Genomic DNA, 10,000 nt, shown 5'->3' on the forward strand with positions numbered 1-10,000 from the left:
AGAGAGTTATATACGTAAACCTTGCGATCACCTCACCTGACCTAGAACAACTAAGAAAACAGTGGCAGAAGAAAAGAACAACAACATGTAAAGCAGAAGGTTCTCTCCCCATCAAGTATGTAGAGCAGGAGCGAGGTACTGAAGGAACAACATCAGGAAGAACAGAAAGGAGGAGGAGCGACAGGAGGAAGAGGTAGGGATAAAGGGGAGGAGGAGGAAGTGATAAATGGTACAAGAAAAAAAGTTTGGGTCCTAAGAAGGGGATTTCAAACCTGAAGGAGTGGCTGCTGGTGGAGGGAGGAGCCCGGAAGAGGCGCAGGAAGCAGAGAGAGATTAAAGGAAGGGAGAGGAGCAAAGTTGGAGCATGAAGGTGTGATTAAAGACAAGGAGGAGCGTAACACGAGGAGCAAGACAGAATATGGAGGAAAGCATGAAGAGGAAGAGGTGGTGTGGGAGAAAGGGTGCAAGTGAGGAGGAAAGGGGAAAGGAGGAGGATATGGAGAAGGATGAGATGAAGAAATTGGGGAATGAGGAGTGAAAGTGGAGGAGGAGGAGGAGGAGGAGGAGGAGGAGGAGGAGGAGGAGGAGGAGGAGGAGGAGGAGGAGGAGGAGGAGGAGGAGGAGGAGGAGGAGGAGGAGGAGGAGGAGGAGGAGGAGAAGAAGAAGAAGAAGAAGAAGAAGAAGAAGAAGAAGAAGAAGAAGAAGAAGAAGAAGAAGAAGAAGAAGAAGAAGAAGAAGAAGAAGAAGAAGAAGAAGAAGAAGAAGAAGAAGAAGAAGAAGAAGAAGAAGAAGAAGAAGAAGAAGAAGAAGAAAGAAAACAACAACAACTACAACAACAACTCTACCACTGTTTGTCCATCCTTTGTATTCCTTTGTGTTTATATTCTCTTGTTCTCCTCCTCCTCCTCCTCCTCCTCCTCCTCCTCCTCCTCCTCCTGCTGCAGCTCCCCACACACACTCCCTTTAAACCCTCACTCACCCTCTCTCTCTCTCCAGTATCTAACCAAAAATTTAACCAGTAAAAGCGTTGCCCACTCACCTTCCTAATCCCCAACAAGATCCATACTACACCTTTCCCAGGTAACCAAACCTCTTTCACCTTATGTTACCCTCTAAAAATTCTTCCTCCTCTCTCTCTCTCTCTCTCTCTCTCTCTCTCTCTCTCTCTCTCTCTCTCTCTCTCTCTAAAGCCAGCGGGTCCATGATTCAGCTGTAATGTTCCCATCCGCCCGCCGCTGTCCCTCAACCTGCTCCTCTTCTTCCTCTTTCTCTACCTCGCAAAGTTCTTGGTGCAGTTTTTATTCCAGCGGGCTCCTCTCTCTCTCTCTCTCTCTCTCTCTCTCTCTCTCTCTCTCTCTCTCTCTCTCTCTGGTATCTACAATTCGTCTTCTTAATTTTCCGCCTTCACAACCCTTATCTCCTCCTCCTCCTCCTCCTCCTCTTGCTGCTGCTTCTCCTCCTCCTCCTCCTCTTCTTCCAGTTTTCCCTTTTTCTTAACTCTTAGGATCATTATCACCTCATCAATATCCTGCTGCCCTTCCCTTTTACATCCCTCCATCCCTCCTTCCCTCCCCCTTTCCCTCGTCTTCTCCTCCTCCTGCTCTATGCCTCACATTTCTCCTCCCATCACTCCACGACAGTTTTCCCCCACGTCCCTACACTTCAAATAACTATCCTCTCTCTCTCTCTCTCTCTCTCTCTCTCTCTCTCTCTCTCTCTCTCTCTCTCTCTCTCTCTGGCACACACGCACAGACCACATTTTTTTTTCATATCCTTCTACAGTTACTCTCTTCTAACAAACCCAACAAACTTTTTTTCCAACTGAGCTCTACGCAATAATCCTGACCCTTCTCTCTGCTCCCTATTCTCTCTCCCTCCCTCGCTCCGAACTTCCCATTGTGAAACGCTTACTCGCTCGGGTCTCCTTCCCTTGGGATAATGAGAGAGGAGGAGGAACAGCAGCAGGATGAGGGGCAAGAGGAGCAGGAGGAGGAGGAGGAGCAGGAGGAGGAGGAGGAGGAGGAGGAGGAGGAACAGTGGGTGAGTCTGGCGTGCCTTCACTGGTCTGGTAGAGTGCGGAGGTCGCTTAGTTGAGACTGAATAGCGCGAGACTTGCTTGTTTAAGGGACGTGGCTGAACAGGTGGTGGTGGTGGTGGTTTGTGTGTGTGTGTGTGTGTGTGTGTGTGTGTGTGTGTGTGTGTGTGTGTGTGTGTGTGTGTGTGTGTGTGTGTGTGTGTGTGTGTGTGTGTGGAAGAGGACGAGGTAGTAAGAAGGAGAAAGGGAAAAGCGAAATAGTGGTATATGTGTGTGGGGTCTCTCTCTCTCTCTCTCTCTCTCTCTCTCTCTCTCTCTCTCTCTCTCTCTCTCTCTCTCTCTCTCTCTCTCTCTCGTCCTCCACGAGATGCTTTTCTTTACTGGATTACTTTGGAAGAAAGAGAGGCTTGGAGGGAGGGAGGGAGGGAGGGAGGGAGGGAGGGAGTGGTAGAGAGAGAAAAGGAGGGAGAGGGAAATAGACGGAAGGAGGGAAGGAGGGAAAGGAAGGAAGGAAGGAAAGTGGTGCGCAACTTTTCTGAAACTGGGAATTGAAGAGCTGTGTGTGTGTGTGTGTGTGTGTGTGTGTGTGTGTGTGTGTGTGTGTGTGTGTGTGTGTGTGTGTGTGTGTGTGTGTGTGTGTGTGTTGCCTTCTACGTCCCAGTAAAACACAAATAACCGGACCATCTCATCGGCACACACACACACACACACACACGCCATCCAAACATTCTTTCCCTCTTCCAGCCCAGCTCGCCAGACACAGCGGCCACACTCGGCTGCTTAAGCATCACTTGCCCTGAGCGCCGCATCTCTCTTCGCCTCAGCTTTCCGCGCCCTGCCTCTCACAGCCTCCGCAGCCCGGCACAGGGTCTCAAAGGCACGCACATTCCCGCGAGAGAAAGGCTTGTATTCTTAAACGCTTTAATTCCTAACAATTACCATTTTCAAAGGTTACATGGGAGATTTGGGAGTTTTCATGCGTGCTTTTGCCACTGATGTCCAGACTCCTTGACTCCTTGTTACTCTAATACTATAGGATGACCCAAATGTCTTTACACATCAGTAGTATTACTTTTTTTTCTTTGTTTGCAAATTGAATATGAGTTTATCAAGAGGTCAAGAGAAGACCGAACTGACTTGGTGATATTGAGCGCATGAGAGGAGTGATCATATAGACAGATATTGAATGAAAATTACCAGAAGATACATTTTCTCTATGTCCAGACTTTTAAGTTACCCTGTAGAATCATGAAGGCACTCTTGCAAACCCCAATAACTCCCACTGGAACCAGTTAAAAGTGACACAGATGAGACGCGGGAGAGGCTGGGAATGTAGTCCTAACTAAGTCTTTCCATGTGAGGCGGCACCAAACTGCACTTTCTTCTAATCAAATGACGAATATTTATACAAGTTTCCAAACCTCGGTAACTTGATAACCAGTAATGATACGTGACCGACCTGGTTTGAGGAAATAAAACCTGATGAAAATGAAAGGAAATACAATACAGATACGAAATACGTACAGGCACCCGCGAGCATTATGCAAAGGGCGAAGAGTAGACGTGTGAGTGACATATCAACTTGTTAGTACTGAGCTGTAACGAGGTGCTGTTGGTGCGCTGCTGCATAAAGACATTTTTAAAGTTATTCCTGACATGACGTTGAATGTTGATACCAATTTGTCACCTGCCGCCGAGTTGCCAATAAAAAAGTCTGCATATTTCAGCTTCGGAGCGTTGAGCCATATAACACACGAGAACACAAGACAACACAAAGGAAGAACAAATGCGTAGTGTACAAGATGGCCCTTGCGAGATGCACAAAGTAACACAACGGAAGAACAAATACTGGTGGACAGCATGATCTTTACGAGAAGCACAAAGTAACACAAAGGAGGAATAAATATGTACTAGTAAACAAGATGGCTCTCACGAGAACCACAAAGTAACACAAAGGAGGAACAAATAGTAATAAACAAAATGGCTTTTACGAGAAGCACAAAGTAACACAAAGGAGGAACAAGTAGTAATCGACATGATGGCAATTACGAGAAGCACTAAGTAGGAAAGAAGAACAAATAGTAGACAAGATGGCCTTCACGAGCCTGTTTGTGGCTACATAAACAAACTACACTATTAAACTGTGGTAAAAGACATGGGGTAGTAATAAAGGTAAAACAGCACGTTCGTCTTTATGATCATTCACTAGATGAGGAGTAACGAGGTGCATCAATGTTGCTTATGGCGCGTCACGATGGACCTACTACATTTACTGCCGGCGATTAATGCTGCTTGTGTTCCCTGCTGTAATACACTGACGGTGATTGAAGGTTCTGTCACGTGAGAATTCTACGGCACATTTTTTTTTTTTTTTTTCCCTGGCAGGCATTAAAACAGATCAGCATTTTTTTTAGTTGGACTTAAAATTCGCTTTCCTTTCGTCCCCCAAAGCGATGAATATTTTGGCAGGAAATGAGGACTGGTAGAGATTTACTGTTCACTTTTATTTTCTTTTTTTCTTTTTACTTATATTTAACCAGGCGAACATTTTTATTTAGGATTAAAATTCACTTTCACATGTTCTCTAGAATGCTACACTACCGCACGCAATGAGGACTGGTGGCGTTTTTTATGCTGGTGTTCATCAGTACTCGAGCACTCAGAGCCGCACCAGTTTTCGCCGATACACAAAGGATTGACAGCACCAACAACACTGAAAAAATATGTGCCACAGTGTCCACTACACCACTTACATGCTCATTAAGTCGCCTCTCTAAGTACGCGCATAATGATAAAGGAATTCACTCACGCTACCCATTATAACAAATTAACACTTTTACTACAATGATCTACCTCCAAAGTACACTGAAGAATTGTATGTATGGACACACAAAAGTACAATAGATGATTAGCATTGTCTTCTCCCAGGTTACAAAACAGAGGAATATCAAGATACCTCAGAAGTTAAATTAGCTAACTTTCTGATTCTTCATGCAGTTTATTTTTGGGAGCAGGGAGCAGCATTATTAACGTGGATTTTATTTATTTATTTATTTTATATTTATTTATTTATTTATTTTTTACTCTTCCTGGTGGCCTTGGTAGGAATTCCTAACACATAAAAACTAAAGTAAAAGAAATACTAACAAGCGTCTACTCCATATGCATGCAAGTGATTATCGGGAATATTTATCGGTGAAAAGGTTAGTATTTATGACATGATTCAAAAGCAAGAGCAGGAGCAGCAATTATAACAAAATCATAACACAAATAATAACAGTAACTCTTCGCTTATCCAAAAATTTTAAAAAATTTTGCGATAAAAAAATTTTCTTCTAAGATTTTAAAAAAGAGAAAACTTTTCAGTTTAGAAATTATCATCCTTACAGAAGAACCATTATGCATATGTAAAATAGTCCTTTCAGTTCTAGGAGTGCGGTACAGATAATAATCATATTTCACTTAAAAAAAAAAATTAAGGCATTTAAAAACACACACTTTTCGATTGATATATACATTTTATATCAATATTCTTCTATTTTTTCATGATTTATTCATCATTAACCTTCGATTATTTTTTTTTCGAAAAATTTAAAATTTTTCGTACTCATGTTGCAAAACGTGAACAAATACCAATTTTAAAAGTTTTATCTGATAATCAGGATATAGAAGAACCATCATACATATGTAAAATAATCTTTTGAGATTTTAGGAATGCAGTACAGACAATAATCATATTTAACTTTTTAAAAAATTATACTGAAAAACTCTTTTTGGCATTAAAAAACGTGAAATAATTTCAATTTAAATTTTTTTATCTGATAATAGGGATATGTTCTTTGCTTAAAGAAGAACCATTATACATATGTAAAATAGTCCCCGTTTCCTCCACTGCCCCTAACGCGGAGATTCGGTAAGGGCTGGCAAAGGATCTTCAGCTCTTAAATGCGAGTAATGCAATTCTGATGACCAATCTTGCTGCCGTTTTACTCGTCAGCGTGTGTCAATCTCTTTCTTTACTTCCTGATCTCTTACTCCTCCTCCTCTTTCTCCTATACCTCCTCCTCCTCCTCCTCCTCATCTCTAAATCTCAAGATTTACTTTCATTCTCTCCTCTCCTTCCAACTTCACTTCCTTGACACAATTATATATATATATATATATATATATATATATATATATATATATATATATATATATATATATATATATATATATATATATATACTACATTTTTTCTTATGTTTTATTCCTTGTTTCTCGTCCATGAACCTAAAGGTGTGTGTGTGTGTGTGTGTGTGTGTGTGTGTGTGTGTGTGTGTGTGTGTGTGTGTGTGTGTGTGTGTGTGTGTGTTTTGAAGTATATGTTTATGTAATACTTATTCGGGATGAATCAACATAATTCACAGAGATTACGCGGCCTGCATTTCAAACACTTGTAATCTCTCTCTCTCTCTCTCTCTCTCTCTCTCTCTCTCTCTCTCTCTCTCTCTCTCTCTCTCTCTCTCTCTTTCAAAACTCATTCGTCATATTCCCGCCTCGCCACTTTCTTTATCCGATTAGCTAAATTGTTTCAGTTCGAACCTTGAGAGAGAGAGAGAGAGAGAGAGAGAGAGAGAGAGAGAGAGAGAGAGAGAGAGAGAGAGAGAGAGAGAGAGAGAGAGAGAGAGAGAGAGATGCATAGACAGAAAAAAAAAACAGAAACGTACACAGAGCAATAAACAGACACACACAGGCGGAAACACAGACAGTTACAAAATACACAGAAACAGAAAAAACGAACAGACAAGGAAAGATATACACAAATGAAAATCTAAAAAAAAATATATATATATATAAAAAATCTGTATAAAAATTGACCAATACGAACTCTAGGATATATTTTTATTTTACTTTATTTTATCTATTTATTTTTTTTATTATTTTTTTTCTTTTCTTTTTGTTCACAGTAAAGCTAAAGGACTATTTCACTAAAAACGCAACAAATTCGAGCATCAGGAGGTGTACTGCTGGTCCAGCTCACAAATAGAACACTGCACTGCTCTCCCTCGTATACATATTTCCTATTGTTACATTTATATATTGGTTCTTAATGCAAGTGTGTCGTGTCATGCGATCCGATTTTTTTCAATCAGATGAGAATTCCAATGATAAATTTATAACTAGAACGTATAATATCTGACTACTGTGTGTGTGTGTGTGTGTGTGTGTGTGTGTGTGTGTGTGTGTGTGTGTGTGTGTGTGTGTGTGTGTCCCAGTCATTACTCTCTGCAATGTCCCCCACACCACAGTCTGTTAGGGGAGGTGGCGACACAAAGTAAATAAATCTTCATTGTATAAACTATCTGTATTTCTTGCTGGTGGCGGGCATGATGGAGGTGTGGGGGGAGGGGAGGGGAGAGGCACACGTCCACGTCAGCGTTACAAGCTCACGAGTGTATTTCTGGGCGTTATTATTGTTAGTATTAATGATCAAGGGAGTAAATGGCTTGATTATTAAATGACATTGCCATTGATGCATAATGAAAGGTAAACACGTGCTTTTATTGATGAAGCGTCCGTTGTCTTTACTGTTATATTCCGGCCATTGATATTACCAGGATTAGAGATTTAGGAAGGAAAAAAGAATTATACTTTATACTGCGGCGTTAATAATTCATAAAGCTTGGAGGATTTTACGCTTGGGTTTTGTTAATAAAGTACAAATTACTTTTAATAGGATACTACGTCCCAGTATGTAAGAATAAGTTCTGCTACATGAACCATATTATAATAGTCTATCTAATATTTACTCACAAAATTTGGTGTTATAACTGTTTAAGACAATAGGCACGTAGTTATGGCTACCCTCGTTATGGCTACCCTCAAGTGGTTGATTTTACAATGTGCAGCATTTCTAATGGTAGCACTACATTGCTGATATCAGTATTATAGTGTTATACTATCAAAACATATAGAAAGTAATTATGATATCAGAAATGTGGTGAGGTGAAGGATGTGGCGGTGGGGGGTGGATACAGTGAGTAATTGGTGTTGCTGATGGTAACAAGTGTGGGAAAAAGTGGTACTGGTGAGAAGGATGGAGCAGCCCTGTGTGTGTGTGTGAGAGAGAGAGAGAGAGAGAGAGAGAGAGAGAGAGAGAGAGAGAGAGAGAGAGAAAAAAATTAATGGGGATCCGTACCTACAGTTTCTAGGTAAAGGATTTCTGAAATATTTGTTATATGCCGAGCAGTGTTCAGTGAGCGGTGCATTGAATAGCCACGACGCAGAGGGCGAGGCAGGCAGGGAATAGCAGTACTACCAGTTGTCACCACCACCACCATTACACGCGCTAATTTTCGCATCATTAAACCGTAAACCGTCCTAGTTTCGAACGCCACTAACTTTACTGAACAAGACCGAGAGGTTCATTAAATATGTTGCCTTATATAACGCAAAGCAGAATCGTGTTGTGGTGACGTGGCACCTTTTTTTCCGGTCGAGCGACGTTGCCAGGCTGAATAACGAGACATTCGCCGTAAATTTCACAACACACCACCAATACATCATTATACATGTCCATACACACTCACCATCTGCTCATCACATCTATTAGGCCGCAGGAAATTGGCTTCGGCAGTATTGTCTCACCTCCACCATTGCTCAAGAGTTCGAGAAGACACATAATCTAACACACACTCACTACAACAGTCTGGGCAACACTGGCAGCCGGAGGTGAGTCGCACTGCTTTGGTTCCGCATTTCGAAGCAGTTGCGTATTTAAATGATACATGAAGGTTCAAACCAACGCATATTTGTAGAAAACAGAAAGACTTTTGACGTATGAAGAAACAGGCGTCTTAGCTAAAAGTACAGAACGTTGCTCGAGCGAGGAAAATATTATTGGGTCCAGTTGCAAGTTATTTATTATCTTTATTACAACACAAATAAAGAATAAGTGTTGATTTGTTTTTTGGGAGGAATCATCTTTGTTCAATGTATCGTACTTGCAGTGTATAAACCTATTTTCTCTACAGTATATGTTCGATTTTCACAAGCAAGGAAGAAATCAAGGAAATTTAAGACCAAGAAATCGAATGACGTATCTATAAACAAACATACGAGTCTCTCTCTCTCTCTCTCTCTCTCTCTCTCTCTCTCTCTCTCTCTCTCTCTCTCTCTCTCTCTCTCTCTGTGTGTGTGTGTGTGTGTGTGTGTGTGTGTGTGTGTGTGTGTGTGTCGTACTTTTTTTCCTTCCTCTCCTCCTCCTCCTCCTCCTCCTCCTCCTCCTCTCCTTCCTCACATTTCATAGGCGACTTTTATTCCCTCTCCCTCATCCCCCATCACGCCTCCACCTTCCTTCAACCGTCTCCTCCCCTCACTCGTAACTTTTCCCCAGAATTACATTGTATATTTATGTTGCTCCTTCGCCAATATTCGTAATTACCACAAACTCTTCTACTCCTACTGCTCCTCCTCTTCCTCCTCCTGCTCTTCCTTCTCTTTCTCCTCTCCCTCCTCCTGTTCCTCTTCCTCCTATTCCATTATTTTTCTAATCGTGCTGATGTTGTTGTTGTTGTTGTTGTTGTTGTTGTTGAACTTTTCTTTTTCTTCTTTTCCTCCTCCCCCTTGTCTTTTACTACTGATATTACAACAACAACAACAATTACTACTACTACTGCTACTACTACCTGCTTTTCTTATCCTCCTGTTCCTTGTGTTCCTCCTCCTCCTCCTCCATGTATTCCACCCCACTCCTCCTCCTCCTCCTCCTCCTCCTAGGTTCCCACGAGAAATGATTTGCAGTTTTCCCCTTCCTCTATTTTCCGCTGGCTTATTTGCATGCCGGTGAGGGGACTGAGGTTGACTTCTCTGCTATTTTATTTTCTCGTCTTCCACACAGTTTACTCCCGGCAGTAGTTCACAAGTTGCTTTCTAGATGGCCACTGGTGAAGAAAAGGTGCTGAGTCTGTTTTTTTTTTTTAT

At 41.7% G+C, this 10,000-nt stretch overlaps 1 long non-coding RNA gene across 1 annotated transcript in view; it reads right to left on the reverse strand.

Moving 5' to 3' along the window:
• The window catches only part of LOC135106488 (uncharacterized), a 47,306-nt gene extending 38,202 nt beyond the window's left edge, over nucleotides 1–9,104 (reverse strand). Inside the window, exon 1 of the long non-coding RNA XR_010271335.1 lies at nucleotides 8,608–9,104. This is a non-coding gene — a long non-coding RNA (uncharacterized LOC135106488). The remainder of the gene's footprint in view (nucleotides 1–8,607) is intronic.
• Between the last annotated feature and the right edge of the window lie 896 nt (nucleotides 9,105–10,000).

Source organism: Scylla paramamosain, chromosome 2 (assembly GCF_035594125.1).
Source record: "Scylla paramamosain isolate STU-SP2022 chromosome 2, ASM3559412v1, whole genome shotgun sequence".
In the NCBI taxonomy this organism is placed as follows: Eukaryota; Metazoa; Arthropoda; class Malacostraca; order Decapoda; family Portunidae; genus Scylla; species Scylla paramamosain.